This window comes from Ursus arctos, chromosome X, assembly GCF_023065955.2.
Source record: "Ursus arctos isolate Adak ecotype North America chromosome X, UrsArc2.0, whole genome shotgun sequence".
Classification (NCBI taxonomy): domain Eukaryota; kingdom Metazoa; phylum Chordata; class Mammalia; order Carnivora; family Ursidae; genus Ursus; species Ursus arctos.
Window position 1 is genome coordinate 10094310 of NC_079873.1, and position 18556 is coordinate 10112865.

Consider the following 18556-nt stretch of genomic DNA (forward strand, 5'->3'; position numbering starts at 1 on the left):
AACATTATTTGCAATTTATGAGTGTTTTTTTAGTGGTTTTTAGTATATTCACAAGGTTGTACAACCATTACCATTATCTAATTCCAGAACATTTCCATCACCGCCCCCCAAAAACACCTTAAACTCGTTAGCAGTCACTTCCCATTCTTCCCTCCCTCGAGCCCCTTGGAACCACTAACCTACTTTCCATCTCTAGGAATTTGCCTACCCTGGGCATTTCATATCAGTGGAATCATGTAATATGTGGCCTTTTGTGTCTGGCTTCTTTCACATGGGTTTTTTTGTTTTTTTTTTTTAACTCGAGAAGTAAACCATATTTTACTAACCAAAGGGACTGTACTGGCCTTTATTCAAAGTGCAGCTTTAATTGAATTTACATAAATAATTTAACATTTACATCTGTCATAATTGCACTTCTTCAAATTTTTATGTCAATAATTTTTGGTAATCACATGTTAAAACTTGACATTTTGAAAGACAAAAAAACCCCCACTCATCTACAAGATAAAGGTCACAAGATTTTTTTCTTTAAGAAAAGGGAAATATGGATGTTTTCCCCTACTTACTTATTTTAGTTGGCAAAGTAGAGTTCAATCAGATTTCATCACTATAAACCACTGTCTTTAGTAAAGGCTTGTAGCCATTGTTTAGTAAGGACCAAAGTCAGGAATTCTTTTTTTTTTTTTTTTTTTTAAAGATTTTATTTATTCATTTGACTGAGAGAGAGACAGCCAGCGAGAGAGGGAACACAAGCAGGGGGAGTGGGAGAGGAAGAAGCAGGCTCATAGCGGAGGAGCCTGATGTGGGGCTCGATCCCACAACGCCGGGATCATGCCCTGAGCCGAAGGCAGACGCTCAACCGCTGTGCCACCCAGGCGCCCCCAAAGTCAGGAATTCTTAGCAACATGTTGGATCAGTTTTTTCTCCCCTGCATGTCTTCTTCCAAACACACATACCATGTGGTATAAAATTATTGTGCCTTTGAATTATATGGCCTGAAAATAAAGAATTATATGGTTTGTTTTAAAGTAGTCAGTTCCTCACACAATTCCATTATATCTCTAGGCTGAGAGATTTCATACTTAGCTCATCCTGTGAATTTTCTCCATTCTGTCTCTCCTCTATTTTATCACTGCTTCGTGTTATTTGTGGACATGTTTTCTCCCTTTCATGGTCCATGAAATTCTCTGTGCACATCTTAGTTATGTTTGTATCCCTCAAAACCCCAAGATTAACTCTGGGCATGGTAGATGCTTAATGCAATTTTGTAAAATAGCTTTTTACTTAGAGTGGAATTTCAAGGAGTTCGTATGGGTTTCTGTTCTACACCTACCACCCACACTTTGGAGCACTGCATCTAACTTTAATAAAACTGGACCAAATGTCATGATTGTTAATGTTTCAAACCCACTCGCCAAAAAAATAATTTATTCAAAATAAATTTATTTCATTCATGTTATGGCATTTGAAACTTACCAAATTAATAAAAGAAAGCCCTGAGTCATAAGGGCTGTGTTAGATTGTATTATTGCTCAAGTATTTGATGACCTTCCCAGTGAGACAATTCTAGAATACCATACCACTTAGATCAGATTTGCCATGTGACTTGCACTACCCCTCCCTTCGGAAGGATTGTACATCCTAATGTGTAACTTGCTTTGGCCAAGGACATATGGGTGGAAATGATGCGTATCACTTCCGGACAGAAGCTTTAAGAGCCAACCAACCAATGAGACCTGTAGTATATCAGACAGGCTTCTGCATCAGCTCGGGTTCATCAGCTTGGGTCCAGAGGGAACATGACATGGAATGGAGCCACAGCTGACCTGTAATAGGCATTGAAGTGAGAAACGAATCTTTGTTTTTATAAGCCACTGAGATTTGGTGGGGGTTGGGGGGGGTCATCTTTCTTTCCTTTTTTCTTTCTTTCTTTCTGTTTTCTTTCTTTTCTTCCTTCCTTCCTTCCTTTTCTCTTTTCCTTTCCTTTCCTTTCCTTTCCTTTCTTTTCTTTCTTTTTTAACCACAGCGTGGCTAAGCCTAGACTGGACAAAAATGTTAAGAGAGGTGTAGCTGCAGTTATCTGAAGTTATGAATCACAGTAAGTTTGCACTAGGTGATCTATAAGGTATATTCTAACTGTGTACCATTCAGAGTTGATACAGTTGACCCTTGAACAACACAGGTTTGAACTGCTCAGGTCCATTTATACGTGGATTTTTTAAATATATATATAAATACAGAACAATACTATAAATATATTCTCTTTCTTATGATTTTCTTAACATTTTCTTTTCTCTAGCTTTATTGTAAGAATACATATATAATACATATAACATACAAAATATGTGTTAATCAGCTGTTTATGTTATTGGTAAGGTCTCTGGTCAACAGGCTATTAATAGTTAAATTTTGGGGGAGTCAAAAGTTATACGTGGATTTTCGATTGTATGGGAGTCAGGGCCTGTAACCCCCACGTTGTTTAAGTATCACCTGTAGTTTCAAATAAAGCCATCAACTCCTTCTAACTTAGAAAAGGAATTGCTTGGGGAGGTGTTGAGTAGTTCTTAGAGGCAAGGCTGGAGTACTGAGTTTGGACAGTGGACAGGAACAGTGAGAATCCACAACATGAACGGCCTGATCAAGATGCTGTCACTGCTAGGCGCCAGGTACTGCCCCTGGCATCATCACGGGCACCATCTGTGGTCACTGGATACCAGAGGCCACCACTGCACATGCCAGAGCGAACTGTGAACCGTTCTAGCATCTCTGCGTTCCTTGCCTAAGATTCAGATCTTCAAAGAGAGTATCTGATTGGCCAGTCTTGGGTCTCATGCCCTGTATCCTTATTGCCAGGGTTCTAGAAGAGTGAGTATCTAAGTATCTGGCCTTTAGAGCTGTTATAATGAAAAGACTCACAAAATAGTTGGCTCCCTAACAGAAGGACCTTCAGGTGCTAAGCAAAACCCCTTCTCCCCAACCCCCTAAAAGTCTCAGAAGATGATAAAACTTGACAACTCCTAATGTGTATTTCTTACTAAGTCAGGCTTCCCTTCATGGGGATATAACATAAGCAGTGCAGTATAAATGACTATACTATAACTGAAAATTTAAGAGGCGAACAGACATATTCTAGTCCAGTTCAATAGAATTGTCTGTGCTGGTGGAAATATTCTATGTCTACACTGTCTAGTGGGGTGGCCACTCACCACGTGTGGCTGCTGAGTCCTGGAAATGAGGTATATGATTAAGGAACTGAATATTGAATGCTATTTAATTTTAACTGATTTATATTTCAATGTAAGTAACCCCTATAGCTAGTGGTACTATATTAGCATATTTCTAGTCCTTTTAGGTACCACACCTACTTTTCTCCACTAAGTTCTTCACATTTTCTGTTACATTTATTTCTAAATGTTTTATAATTTTGCTATTGAAATTGGTATCTTTCTAAATTTACATTTCCTGTGTGTGTCGGTTATATAAATGGAATCTATTTTCGCTGAACACTTTTTATCTAGCCACTATCTTGGTCTGTTTTGGGCTGCTATTACGAAATACCGTTGACTGGGTAGCTTATAAGCCACAGAAATTTATTTCTCACAGTTCTGGAGGCTGGAAGACCAAGATCTGCCAGCAGATTCTGTGTCTGTTGAGAGCCCACTTTCAGGTTCATCGATGGCCCTATTGTCACAGTGTCCTAGATGGTGGAACGGATGAGGGAGCTCTGAGGTGTTTTTTATAAGGGCACTGATCTCACGGTGAAGGCTCCACCCTCATGACCTACTCACCTCCCAAAGGTCCCACCTCCTGATACCATTACATTGGGGGTTAGGATTTCAACCCCTGGGTTTTGAGGGGACACAAACATCCAGTCTACAGTAAGCTGCCTTGTTGAACTCTTTGAATGATAAGTTTTCTATAGAGTCCTTTTGAATTTCCAAGCGTACTATCTTTGTTTGATACAGTTTCGTCGCTCCCTTTGCCATCCTCGTGCTTGTTCTTTCTCTTATTTCTGGGTGCTGTGACTTCCAGTGCAATAAGTAGAATGCTTGCAGCAGACACACTTCTCTTTTTCCTGTTTTAAAGGGCATACTTTTAGGGCACCTGGGTGACGCAGTCGGTTAAGCATGTGAGTCTTGATTTTGGCTCAGGTCATGATCTTAGGGTGGTGAGACTGAGCCCCACAACAGGCTCCATGCTGGCGTGGAGCCCACTTGGGATTCTCTCTCTCTCCCTCTGCTCCTCCCGATCTCTGAAAGAAAGGGGGGCCATACTTACAGATATTAACTATTAAGAATGATATTTAGTATGGGTTTTTGGTAGGTATTCTTTGTGAGGTTAGAGAGTTTCCCTTCTAGTTGTGGTTTGCTGAGATGATTCATCAGGAATGGGTGTTGAATTTTTTTGAATGCATTCTTTTCTTCATCTGTGGAGTTGATTGTATGTTTTCCCTTCAAACTATTAGTCTTTATGTTTTGAGAGAAAGTGCACGCCCATGCACGAACAGGGGTGGGGTGGGGTGGGGCGGGGCAGAGGAAGAGGAGAGAGAGAATTTTAAGCAGGCTCCATACCCCGTACAGAACTGAAGCAGGGCTCAACTCTCACATCCGTGAGATCATGATCAAGAGTCAGACGCTTAGGGGCGCCTGGGTGGCACAGCGGTTAAGCGTCTGCCTTCGGCTCAGGGCGTGATCCCGGCGTTGTGGGATCGAGCCCCACATCAGGCTCCTCCGCTATGAGCCTGCTTCTTCCTCTCCCACTCCCCCTGCTTGTGTTCCCTCTCTCGCTGGCTGTCTCTATCTCTGTCGAATAAATAAATAAAATCTTTTAAAAAAAAAAAAAAGAGTCAGACGCTTAACCAACTGAGCCACTCCGGTGCCCCTAAACTGTTAACGTTAAACTACCCTTGCATCCTGAGATACAAATCCCCAAGTTGTCATGACATTAAATTATATTGTTTTCTTTTCTCTTGATTATTAGTCACTTTTGGCTGCCTCTTTGAATGTCTAATATTTTTTGTTGATGCCAGGCATTGTGTGTAAGTGCAACCTAAATGCTCTGGAAGATATCTTCCACCACTGAGGGTTCCCACTGTCCTCGATTAGGAAGGTAGGGTGAGAGATTATCACTTTAATCCAATCAGGGATTGGGTTTAGGCTGAGCCTGGCTAAGCTGTGGCGGGAGTCTGCACACGCTTGCGTTATTATGCTCCTGTAACGGCCGTGAGGGGAGGAGATGAGAGAATGGGAAGTTGGTTATGTGAGTCCGTAGTGGTCTTAGGTTTTAAACCAAAAAGGTCAAGAGAGCTGCTAATGAGCACTGGGAGCTCAGACATATGGCAATGGGGAGCTGGGAGGAGGAACACCTTACCATTACTGTCCTGGGTTCTAAGAGCAAGAGGGAGTTTTGGATGTGTCTGTGGATTTGGGAGGGCTTCTGTCTAACTATTGTAGCCTAAGGCAAAGATTACATTTGGATGCCATTTAAAGTATTTCTAAAGGTTGCTTAAAATTCCTTTGTTAAAAAATTTCTACTTATTGCTAAAAAAAAAATACTATAACATGGAATTCAAAGTTTAAATAAACTGAGGGCCTCAGAGGGGAGGGGGGTGGGGGAATGGGATAGGCTGGTGATGGGTAGTAAGGAGGGCACGTATTGCATGGTGCACTGGGTGTTACACGCAACTAATGAATCATCGAACTTTGCATCGGAAACCGGGGATGTACTGTATGGTGACTAACATAGTATAATAAAAAAAATTAAAAAAAAATTACCCAGAATCCTGCTGTCTTCACAACTAAACTGTTTTGATTTTCCTTGCTGCTTTCCATTCTTTTTTATTTATTTTTTGTTATTTATTTATTTATTAAGATTTTTATGTATTTATTTGACAGAGAGAGACAGCGAGAGAGGGAACACAAGCAAGGCAAGTGTGAGAGGGAGAAGCAGGCTTCCCACTGAGCAGGGAGCCCCATGCGGGGCTCGATCCCAGAACGCTGGGATCATGACCTGAGCCGAAGGGAGACGCTTAATGACTGAGCCACCCAGGCGCCCCTCCATTCTTTTTTAAATAAACACTCTTATGCAGAAACACTCACAAACACACACAGACACAGAGACACACACACATACCAGTCTACTTTTTATATAATGTTACCATGGTGTGCCTGGAATTTTCTTTCTACTGCCTCTAAAGGTGAAGTTCAGTTATGAGTCACATTCATCAGGAAATCAGCAAAGGGATCAGATTCCCCACTTCATTCCTGAACTGTAATGCCTGTTCCGTTCTGCCATCTGTAATTACTTGAGTTAAGCTATGTTTAGAGTGTGGCAGAGAAAGAGCATCACTGTTCAAAATGCACTTAATATTTTTAAGAGACTGAAGTAGAGCTAGCTATGGCTGAAGAAACAATTATAATTTTGGTTTTCCCATCAATTATGAGGATTTTCTAATAGTTTGCATCTTTATTTAGAATTTTCTTGAGTGCTACTACGTGCTAGGTTCTTCATGAACTGCTGTTCTCTCCACTGGTCCCCCTTCAACAGCCCTTCTCACTGCTGCTTGCTCATCTTTAGGGCTCAGCATAAACCCCCTGATTTATGCCTTCTCTCGTACCATCGCCCTGTACTCCCACTGACTGCGCCTTGTTTGTTCCTTCAAGGCCCTTACTCCAATTCGTAACTGCATGTGTGCCTTGTTCTTACTGAATGTCTCCCTCACTCTTCTGAGCTGTCCTGAGAATTTTATTCACCAAGGTAAGGTCATATGATATAGACACAGCCGATAGATGGGAGCAAAAATTCAGGGAGAGTGCTTGGGGACACCCCTTGAATTCCTCCTGCATCTTGTCTACCACTATATTCTCAGTACCTGGCACAGTGTGGGCACTCACTATATGTTTGTTGAATAAATAAGTATTAACATGAAATGACTTTCATTTCCCAAAAAATCTTAAAACCACCCAAGGGAAGAGGGTAGATGGGTGTCTAAACTGCAGGCACTGGAAGGGTTTGGGCCGGTGTGGTGGTTACCTGCAAACTTGGGAGGTGCCAGTTGAATTGGCTCCTGACTCCCATGCCCCCTCTCTTCCGACAGTGGGTAGGCTGATGGAGGAAGCACGTTGGTGGCTTTGGATTCCCAGGTAGCCATTCAACATCAGACACTGTACAGAGCTCATGGGGCGCATGAAAGAAAGTACGTTCCATCATGGTTGCAAGTCAGACTTTCCATTTGCTTGTATCAACCTGAAGATCGCAAATCCTGAAATTTCCTTACCGACGATACATAGATTAAGGATGATGCTACTGTTCATTGTTTAATTTACTACTCCTTTTTAAGCTAAGGAGTGAAGAAATCAGATTTCTGGTATTTTCTCATATTGAAATTTTATCTGACTTAAGGATCAGGATTAGTATTAGTTAGTAGGAAGTTAGTATCAGTGTAGGAAACACGCTGAATTTAGTTTCTAGCCAAACTGGAAGGGTGTGACGTTTGAAATACCGAAAATGCATATATTATAGAAATATACGAATATATAAATGAATATATAATATAAATAAATGAATATATAAATACTATATATAAATAAATAAATATTAGATAAATATTTCAATATTTATTGAAAAGTTATATAAGAAATGTTTCCGGAGCGCCTGGGTGGCTCCCTCAGTTAAGCATCTGCCTTTGGCTCAGGTCATGATTCTGGGGTCCTGGGATCAAGTCCCGCATCGGGCTCCCTGCTCAGCAGGAAGTCTGCTTCTCCCTCTTCCTCTGTGCCTCCCCCCAGATCGCATTCTGTCTCTCTCTAATAAACAAATAAAATCTTTAAAAAAACCACAAGGGAATGTTTCCTCCCCTGAATTGGAATTTTTTGCCTTCATATGCATTCTTTATCACTTACTATATGTTGTTACATAGTTTCACTCTGACTTTATTTTATTTATTTTTTTTTAAAGATTTTATTTTATTTTATTTGACAGAGATAGAGACAGCCAGCGAGAGAGGGAACACAAGCAGGGGGAGTGGGAGAGGAAGAAGCAGGCTCATAGCAGAGGAGCCTGGTGTGGGGCTCGATCCCATAACGCCGGGATCACGCCCTGAGCCAAAGGCAGACGCTTAACCGCTGTGCCACCCAGGCGCCCCTCACTCTGACTTTAAAGCCAAATATAATGGATTTTGAATTACTTTGTAAGCTTTTCTCCCTTCTTAGTACAGATATGTAAGTACATCTATGTAATATTGAGAGCAAATCTCTTATTTTGGTCAATGATTTAGGGAAAATACCAAATTTCTGATTATTTAGATATGTCATTTAATGGTCAAATTGTCTACCATTGAGTTCTATGTTTTTCCTTGTATGTGAAAAGTATAATCAATTTAACTAGATCAGTATTTATGATACCTGAGTCTGGGGCCCACTTATTTGTAGTTTTTCATCAGAGATACCAGAGATGATTTCTTTCAGACTCCGGCTGGAAATGGGGTATTAACTCCCAGTGCTCACAGTAATAAGTAGGTGTCCTTTAACGAAAGAAAACATTAATGCTTAGCAACCTTGCCCTCTTTTTCCTCCATGAGTGATGCAATGGATGTTTACAGAATATAAAGACAAAAATCTTAGATGAAGTCAGTCAAATGAGGTCAGTTTTTAAATGTTTTTCGTCAGTAAACAAGTTCATGGAGCAAAAGAGATAGAGACCACCTATCTAACTTTCGTCAGCTTGCCAACCCCACACATCGGACAACAAAAATCCCCCAAACTTGCCCTTTAGGGAAAAATCTTTTGACCCATCCTACTCTTGCACTGTCAAATCAATTAGGCAAAGAGAGGAGTGGTGGGAGAGACCTGAATATATGAATATTCTCAAGTGTCACTTGTATACTGTCCAAGTAATAGTTATTTCAGAAAAAGTAACTCCTTATTCTTTCTTCAGGTGCTGATGATAAGCTATACTCAGACGTTTGTATGCCTTGCTTACATTTTGGAACAGCCTAAGAATCACTTCCAGGACTTTCTTCGAACCCATTTTTGGAAAACTCTAGGATTTTCCAAGGCTTACTTTAAGATTTTTTTTTTTTTTAATTTGAGAGAGAGAGAGCAGAGCGAGCGAGAGAGAACATGAGTCAGGGGGAGGGGCAGAGGGAGAGGGAGAAGCAGGCTCCCCAGCTGAGCAGGGAGCCTACAACTCAGGGCTTGATCCTGGGACCCCGGGATCATGACCTGAGCTGAAGGCAGACGCTTAACTGACTGAGCCACCCAGGTGCCCCTTTAAAACATTATTATTGTTATTATTATTATTTATTTTTTTCGCAAGGCTTACTTTAAATCAAGATACAGTAATTCTGCAGGAGCTCTTGTTAATAGCTGGTTGGTATTAGTGGTTGCGGAGATAAAGGGCATCACTCCCTATGATTATGATATACAGTTTACAGGTAGCCTTTCCTTAGTGATCCTGTGGATTGCTTGTTGCACTTTACCTCTATGTACATGGCACTATATATTTTTTCTTTGGGAAAATTAATTCTAATGTTCTTATATGTTTTATTGTGTCATTTTAATTATTTTGTGTTTATTTATTTAAAAATTTTTATTTATTTATTTGACACAGAGTGAGCGAGCACAAGCAGGGGGAGCAGCAGGCAGAGGGAGAAGCAGGCTCCCCACTGAGCAGGGAGCCTAATGTGGGACTCAATCCCAGGACCCTGGGATCATGACCTGAGCTAAAGGCAGATGCTTAGCCTACTGAGCCATCCAGGCACCCCTATTTTGTGTTTAAAATAAGATAATGAATATCTTTCCCCTCCCTATTTTCAACAGATTTATATTTTATAAACCTTTACTCATATTTCCTTGGGGAAATATCCTACATGGATAAAAAATAGATTTCTCTATAAAAGAAAATTTCATTTAAGCTTAAACTAGAACTCAATCTTTATTACAGGCCTCATTGTCACAAGTATTCTAAAATTGTCTTTTATACTTGTGAGAAACTCTCCTAAATATCCTTTTTCTAGTGCTGAATGAAAAGACTACATTAGATTCTTTTTTTTTTTTTTAAGATTTTATTTATTTGTTCGACGGAGATAGAGACAGCCAGCGAGAGAGGGAACACAAGCAGGGGGAGTGGGAGAGGAAGAAGCAGGCTCACAGCAGAGGAGCCTGATGTGGGGCTCGATCCCACAACGCCGGGGTCACGCCCTGAGCCGAAGGCAGCCGCTTAACCGCTGTGCCACCCAGGCGCCCCTACATTAGATTCTTTACCTGAAAATGACTCCCTAAAGAGCCAGAGTTATTTAATAATTGTGGGCCCAGCAAATCGTAAAAGTGAGGTCCTTGCAATACAAATAAACTAAATCTACCCCAAAAAATGTAGTAAGAGGTCAGTAAAAGTCCCTCCAGGGACCTGTATCGTAAGAATCATGTGCTCAACTCCATATATAAAGTGAGGAATCTAAGAAGAGCTTTTCCAATAGTCTTTCTCCACTACTGCTTTATATTTAGAGATAACAGAGGCGGTATTTTAACAAGATTACGGGAAAGTTTTACATTTACTTTAGAAAAATTCCTGTTATTCCACAATATCACAGCCGTTTCCATTTTTCATTTACCGTTTGCATATTCGTTTTCTTATGGTAATCACAAAAACCTGTGATTGTGCTGATGCGATCTGTTTATTTCCACTTTAGGTAAACTTTTAAAGATAACTATTATTTCGTGCTCTCTCTCGCGGGAACGCAGCTGAGGACACAAGGAGTAGCCAACCCCAAGAAAAACTATGATTTAGCGAGAGGACAGGCAGACAGGGAGAGAAGGTGAGGGCTGGCCGTACCGCGGCCTCGAGGCCCCGCCTCCCCGGGCCCCAGGCCCAGGCTCCGCCTCCCCGGGCCCCGCCCCGGCCCGCCGCCATGTTGTTCCCTTGGTGCTGGACGTGAGTAGCTGGAGTTGGACCCGGGCAGAGCTACTACGGTCTCCTGTCCGCGGGTCCCCGACCTTCTCTCCTCGTTGCACCCGAACGGGCCAGCCGGGACCTCCCCGGGCGTCCTCTGTGTGGCCACGAGGTGAGTGGAGCGCGGACGCCCCTCGGGGCCGGGCGGGGGCCGCCGGGAGTGCCAGCGCGGGGCGCGCCAGCGTCAGGGTCTCAGGGGGGCGCGTGGGCCCCGAGTGCGGCCTGGCGCTCGGGCAGCTGGGGCGGGGGCTGCGCGGGGCCGCGGGGCAGTCGTCCCGCACCGGACGGGGGACGGCTTGTTGCCTCCTCTCTCCTACTGACTGACGCAGGAGAAAAGACGAGTTCCCACACCCACACAACCCGAGGAGAGGGACGCACAGCCAAACATGCGGGGACACATGGAGAGACGCCCAAACATCTGGAAGACACACGGGACACGTGCAAACACCCGGGGAAAGAGAGATCCATAAACACCTGGGACGCACACACACCCAAACGCCTGGGGAGAGCGACACGTACGCACGTTCTTGGGGGGGGGGTGGGAGAGGTACACACACAACCCCCCGGGAAACACACACACAGAAATACACCCAGTCCCCCGGGGACACACAGATACAGCAGCCTTTCCCCCAAACATTCGGGGACACACACACATCCAGACACCCCACCCCACCGAAACCAAACCGTACCCCTGAATGATTAAAGTAGAGGAAGCAAAGGCGCTCACACGCTTTGATTTTGGCGACCTCTGACATGCTGCCTGGGTGAACTTTTGCTCGTGTGTTAATGACCACTCAGTTAAGGAGTTTGGAATGTAAAGCCAGTTCTAGGAGCTGGCGGCGGTTTGGGGCGTTATCTGATTGAGACTGGCTAAGGTTTCAGAATCGTGTTGCTTTCTTCCAACTTAGTATGTCAGGAGGTAAGATGAGAATTTAAAGTGCTGACCAAATAGTTGTGGAGTTATTAGTTGTCTTTTTGTTGTTGTTTTTCCTTTTAAGTGATGATACATCTCGTGACCACGGTTCTTTTGAGGAATGACTTTTCTGCTAGTTTCCAAAATGTCATGTGATCAGTCTTTTTATAAGATTTCAGCAACCTGATAAAATCAATAGAATTTGATTGCTTTTTTAAAATTACGGAAAATTTTTTACATGTTTGTCTTTCTTTTTCTGATACTGTTGTAATGGAAAACCCCTAAGTTGCCTGTAATCTCAAAAAGTGTTGTGTGGAGCAAAACTGTAGAGATGAAGGAAACCCAGAACTGTTCAGTCAGTTTTTTTCAGCCTTTTAGGAAGGCTGTGCTTAGTTTCTCTTTCAGGAGCTAATGTCGAAATTATCATCACTCCTCGTCCATAACTCTCAGTATCTTATTTAGATCCCCAAATCTAAGACAAAGGTGTGATCCGGATGCTTTTAGTATTTTTGTGTAGGCATTGTAGTAAATTCCCCTTGCTTATGCTAAAAAGTTTCTGGTTTGGTGACTTATTTTGAAGAGTTTTCTGATTTGGGGATATTTTTGGTTTATCATTTGTGAGGTTAGAGTAGAGCAACGAAAACTAAGGACAACAACTTCATTGGCTTTGACCCTCTTGGAGGTTGGGGAAATACGTTAGTGCTCTTCCTCTTTTCCATCCTCTTGAGTCTTTTTGTCTCTTTCTACCCCTACCACACCTTCCATGGAGATTACAGTACTCTGGAGGCCTGAAGCTAAGTTCCTTTGGTTCTAGAAGTTAATTTTTTAGCCTCCCCTCATTTCTTACCATTTCTTGGGCAGTCACTGTGGCACTGGATGTTATGTGCATATAAATCCTGTTCATACATCATTTCATTTAATTCTCACAGCAGGTCTCTGTGTTAGCTCCATGTTACTCGTAAGGAATTTGCTGGGGGCATAGGAAGGTTAGGTCTGTTTCCCAGGTCACACAAGTAGGAAAGAGGGTAGAGCCAGGATTCAAGGCAAGCCTTTGTGAGGTTTTGTTTTGTTTTAAAAAAAATTTTTTTTTAAGATTTTATTTATTTATTTGACAGAGACAGCCAGCGAGAGAGGGAACACAAGCAGGGGGAGTGGGAGAGGAAGAAGCAGGCTCCTAGCGGAGGAGCCTGATGGGCTCGATCCCAGAGCACCGGGATCACGCCCTGAGCCGAAGGCAGACGCTTGACAACTGAGCCACCCAGGCGCCCCTGTTTTTAAATTTTTAAATGTATTTATTTGAGAGAGAGTGAGAGCGAGAGAGATAGATCGTAGAGGGAGAGGGAGAAACAGACTCACCGCTGAGCAGGGAGCCTGATGTGGGGCTCGATCCCAGGACCCCGAGATCACGACCTGAGCAAAAGGCAGACGCTTAACCAACTGAGCCACCCACTTGCCCCCTTTTGTGAGTTTAGAGCGGTAGTTCTCACCCTGGGGACATTTGACGATGCCTGCAGGCGATTTTGGGTCTCACCTGAGAGGGAGTGCTGCTGGCTGGCATCTAGTGGGTAGAGACCGTGGATGCTGCCCAGCATCCTGCAGCGCACGGCACAGTCTCCACAACAAACAGTTGTGTGGCCCAGAACGTCACTAGTGCCAGGGTTGAGAAACTCTGCTTTACAGCACTCTGTGGAGCTCCGGGGCTCATCGTAGGTGTTCAAATGCAATGTCATTTTCCTATTTAGGATACCTCCTGATCTTTTTAAGAAAGAGCAGTGGGGGAAATTTGAGAACTTGAAGAGATTTCCCTTGACCAAGAGGCATCTTTTTTTTTTTTTAGATTTTTTTTTTTTTAAGATTTTATTTATTTGACTGAGAGAGAGACAGCCAGCGAGAGAGGGAACACAAGCAGGGGAGTGGGAGAGGAAGAAGCAGGCTCCCAGCGGAGCAGGGAACGGGATGCGGGGCTGGATCCCAAGACCCTGGGATCAGGCCCTGAGCCGAAGGCAGACGCTTAACTACTGAGCCACCCAGGCTCCCCTAAGAGGCATATTCATTAATTTGAAAGACTAAGGAGTAAGCAAATAATTTCTGATAACAGAATCTTTTTTTTTTAAAGATTTATTTATTTATTGTAGACAGTGCATGTACACCAGCGGGGGAAGGGACAGAAGGAGAGAGAGAGAAAATCCTCAGGCAAACTCCCCACTGAGTGGGAGCCCCATGCAGGGCTCAATCCCAGAACCCTGAGATGATGACCAGAGCCGAAATCAAGAGTCAGACATGCAGATAACTGACTGAGCCACCCAAGTGCCCCCAGAATCTTTTTTTTTTTTAAGATTTTTTTTTTTTTAAGATTTTATTTATTTATTCGACAGAGATAGAGACAGCCAGCGAGAGAGGGAACACAAGCAGGGGGAGTGGGAGAGGAAGAAGCAGGCTCACAGCGGAGGAGCCTGACGTGGGGCTGGAGCCTGACGTGGGGCTCGATCCCACAACGATGGGATCACGCCCTGAGCCGAAGGCAGACGCTTAACCGCTGTGCCACCCAGGCGCCCCAATATTCTTTCATTTTAGAGAGAGCATGCAAGCAGGGGAAGGGCAGAGGGGGGAGAGAATCCCAAGCGGACTCTGCGCTGAGCACAGAACCGGCCACCAGGCTTGATCCCACAACTGTGAGATGATGACCTGAGCTGAAACCAAGAGTCGCGTGCTCAATTGACTGAGCCACTCAGGTGCCCCCAGAATCTTGTTTTTTAAAGGCAAAAGTGTCAAAAAGAACTTGAGAGCCATTCAGAGCTGTTGAAATAGACTTAGGGGTTTGGTTTCTGTATTATTCTGTATTATTCCAGTTGTCAGTAGACACTGGGCAGTCTTTTGGGCACTGATACGAAGGTGCTGGTGATATGAAGGGCAATAGGGAGTAGCCAACTCTGCGAAGCTTACAGTCTAATCATAATCATAAGCAGATTCTGACTCTGTCCTAGAACAAAATTTATTGCTTGGGCTACTCAGGGTCAGGGGCTAGGTGGCATTAAGAAACAGAATAGCTGTACACCTGCACACAGGGACCTGTAGGACATTTACTGTGGGTGGACTTAAGTGAAATGGGGAACAGTTGATGTGTTTCTTTGTTTTCTTTTAAGATTTTATTTATTTGATAGAGATTGCAAGTAGGCAGAGCGGCAGGCAGAGGGAGAGGGAGAAGCAGACTCCCCCTGAGCAGGGAGCCCGATGCGGGACTCCATCCCAGGGTCCTGACCTGAACTGAAGGCAGACCCTTAACCAGCAGAGCCACCCAGGTGCCTCTGATGTGTTTCTGATAGCTTTTTAGGTTGGCCACACCTGAAGATTTATAAAAATCAAATCAAGAAGTCATTCTTGTTGAGCATAAGATTCTTCCTTACGTTTAGCCTCAGTACAGTAGTTATGCATGCATTTTATCATGGAAATCAAATAAATGACGAAATTTTTAAGAATGACTTTTGCATCATTTTCTTTTCTTTCTGTTGTTTTCCAGCCATTTTCACCATACCTGTCTAAGACTAGGCCCTTCAGTATATGTACTGCTTCATTGCGGTGGTGGATGTAACTATTAGGCAAACTTTGGGGGTAAGGGATTGATAGGAGGAGTCAGAAAGGTTTGGTTATCTTTTTAGGAATCATTGCGAAAGTGTTATTCATGCAGCCGAGACGGCATCTTTTGTGGTAGCTTTGCTTTTGACTCGTGCTGATGGACAGCATGTTCTTGGTTAATTATAGATTTCTCTGTTTCTTATCAGGAGTTATCTCCTGTGGGGTAAAGGGGATGCTAAATTGTACCCCTAAAAATGATTGCTATCATATGGGATCTAGCCAAGGGATATATGTGTTCTTTCCTGATTGGAGGGGTTTCATTCTGGGAAGGGTCAAGAGGAATTGGTGCAGGAAGAACATGCATTGGCCTCAGAGGAGTCTTGCTCAATCTATAGTTGGCCTACTGCTCTGGCCAAGTTAGGTCACCACATTTCTTTCTTTGTAAAATGAGATGGTTGTACTTTACAATCTCTATGAGATTATATGACACCAAGTCGAGACATCATATTATTGGCTTTCAAGTAGTTCCGCTCCAGGCAACATGCTGGTTAAGCAGCAGGAGGAAATAAGCCAAATAGAAGTGTGCTTGTGTGTTTGAGAAACGAGTCTCACTTGAAAGCTAGCTAGGTAATAAATTTGTTAGTCAAAACCAAGGACTAGAAAATAGGGCTTGTGACTAAGTAGGTCATCAACAGAGAACATTTATTAAGGATTTGGCGGGGGGAAATTAACTCATAGAATGCCTCAGGGAGTTGGGAAAGCTGTGTGCAGAGGCACGTTCTGGATACCTGAGAGAGGAGGACTGGGGGACCCGGGTGTGTAAGCAGGTGGAGGACGCCTGGCCTCTCCTTGTGTTGGGGGAGGTAGACTGGAGGTAGTCCCAGGCTTGTGCTTGTCAGGGAGCCTGGGGGTGCCTATGCTTGTTAGATACCTTGGAGGAGAAATCTCTGTTTTGCAGAGTGAATCTTGATATTATACGTATTGTGAAAGTTGAGCTCTAGGTATTTCCACATTCTGTATTCTTCCATTACTTTTTGTTAATTTTTGACCAGGGTGGGTACAGGGTTTAGAATGCCGTTGCTTATCACGTACGCAGAGAACAGAAGTAAATGAGTGCAGGTAAGCGGACAGCTAGCTGCATCGGCACGGGGTGGGGAAAGACGGTTGTGTACTTTGAAAGAAATACAGAAATGAAGCAGGCCATCGAGACTTTACATTCTGCCCTCACTGAACCCAGTTCACTTCATGGTGGGGAGTCTGGACACAGACTCCACTTCTGTCCAAGGCCTGATGCCTTACAAATCTATGCTATTGTTTGATAGGGGACTGAGAAGCAGTAGGGAACAGCTTGATATATTCATTCCATGGCCACATTCATTATCCAATTGTGAAGGCTAGCAGAGCAGTGTAAACATGCAAACTGAACTGTTAGTTCAATGTAAACTGAACTATTTTAATTCCAAGTTTTTGTGAATTGGATTAGGTTTTTGGGTACAGAGGCCAAGGTAGTTTTCATACTAGTGGTTGCGTTGTCAGTGTTAGAGAAGCCTGAAAAAAGGCTTACAGATTTCTCTCTAGAACTTGCTATGTAGAACACTTAGAGGAGTGTTTGTTTGTTTATTTATTTATTTGGATTTTTTTGGGGTTTTTTTGAGAGCGAGCGAGCATGAGCAGGGCAGAGGGGCAGAGGAAGAAGGAGCAGACTCCTCGCTGAGCAGGGAGCCCAATGTGGGACTCAATCCCAGGATCCTGGGATCTTGACCTGAGCCGAAGGCAGATGCTTAACCGATGGAGCCACCCAGGTGCCCTTAGAGGAGTGTTTATAAATGATTTAACAAGTTCAAAAGAGTTAGAACTCACTGGGCTATGGTATGTAGCTAGGCACTTGCTGTAGTCTGTGCAGTTTCTTGCTTGTGTACTTAATCAGCAGTGATTAGATAAACATACCTGAAAATACATACACGGCTTAGTTGGAAGGCAGAACAGAACAACAGAAGAACTGCTTGAGGACCACACATTGGTCAATGCATAACATTGTCTGGAATGAGTTCCAGTATTTTTTTTCTTAAGACTTTATTTATTTATTTATTTATTTGAGAGAGAGAGAGAGAGAGCGAGCGAGGGTGCACAGAGGGAGAGGGAGAAGCAGACTCCCCACTGAGCAGAGAGCCGGATGTGTGGCTCTGTCCCAGGATCCTGAGATCATGACCAGAGCTGAAGGCAGACGCATGACCCACTGAGCTGCCCAGGCACCCTGAGTTCCAGTAATCTTAAGTAAAATTTCATAAATAGTTGTGTTGGAGCAAACAGCTGCTACCCTCATATCCTGTTCCACATTAATATTTGTGTAGTACTTGATTTTTTATCACACCAGCCCTGGAAAACCCAGCTTTGCAAAGATCACAATGTCATGGAAAGGAATGTGGTACAGTCTCATGTTGAAGCCATGAACTCCCTTGAGCGCCAGCTTGCATGGTGTCTTACAGACATCTGCTACCTCTGTGGCTCCCTCAGAAATTTAAAAGCCTGCCCCGCCTCTGTTGCCTAGGCACACTGACCCTTGATCCTCTCTCCCTTGTTGTCCATAGGGTTTCATCCCCATTTTCTGCTGTACACACTTCTTCAGGGAGTAGATTTGCCGGTGGAGAAAGGGGCTTCTAAGTGCAGAGGGGGTGGTCATGGGGTCTGTGGCCTTTCAGGAGAAACCCTTGTGCTTTCAGCCTGGCCAGCCTGTCTCAAGAAGTGTCTAGAAGTGTCGGTGTTCCTCTTCAGATCTGCCCTGGGAATCAGCTTTCTCATTGTTAGCTGCTTCTCCCCGAGTTAGCCTTCCTTGTCTCTTCCTTTTGTCATTACTAGAACATTTGCTTTCCATCTCAATTACATTGCTGTCTCTCATCTACAGTTGTTCCCTCTTCTTGTCCTTTTGGGGTTTGTATATTTTTTGGACTTTTTTTGTCTTGGTGGGAGTGAAGGTAACACTGCGGATCTGCCCTGTTTAATTAGATCAGGGAAGTTAATCTATGTGAACTTGCGTTTATTGATATGTAAGACGCAGGGTGATAATGTGCCAACTTGGCAGGTGTTTTGAAGGTACCTAGTAGATATTCAGTAAACAGTGGTGGC

The 18556-nt window shown here is 43.5% G+C and overlaps 1 protein-coding gene across 4 annotated transcripts in view; it reads left to right on the forward strand.

Annotated features, from left to right (window-relative positions):
* Positions 1-1643: 1643 nt before the first annotated feature.
* RAB9A (RAB9A, member RAS oncogene family) overlaps positions 1644-18556 on the forward strand; it is a 32799-nt gene continuing 15886 nt past the window's right edge. For 2 of the 4 annotated variants that reach the window (XM_057310154.1, XM_026478128.4), the window contains exon 1: positions 10884-11059. The gene's annotated coding sequence lies outside the window, so the exon portion shown is untranslated. Of the gene's footprint in view, positions 1844-10687; positions 11060-18556 lie in introns of those variants that run through there. The other 2 variants (XR_008958659.1, XM_057310155.1) reach the window with 2 other exon arrangements.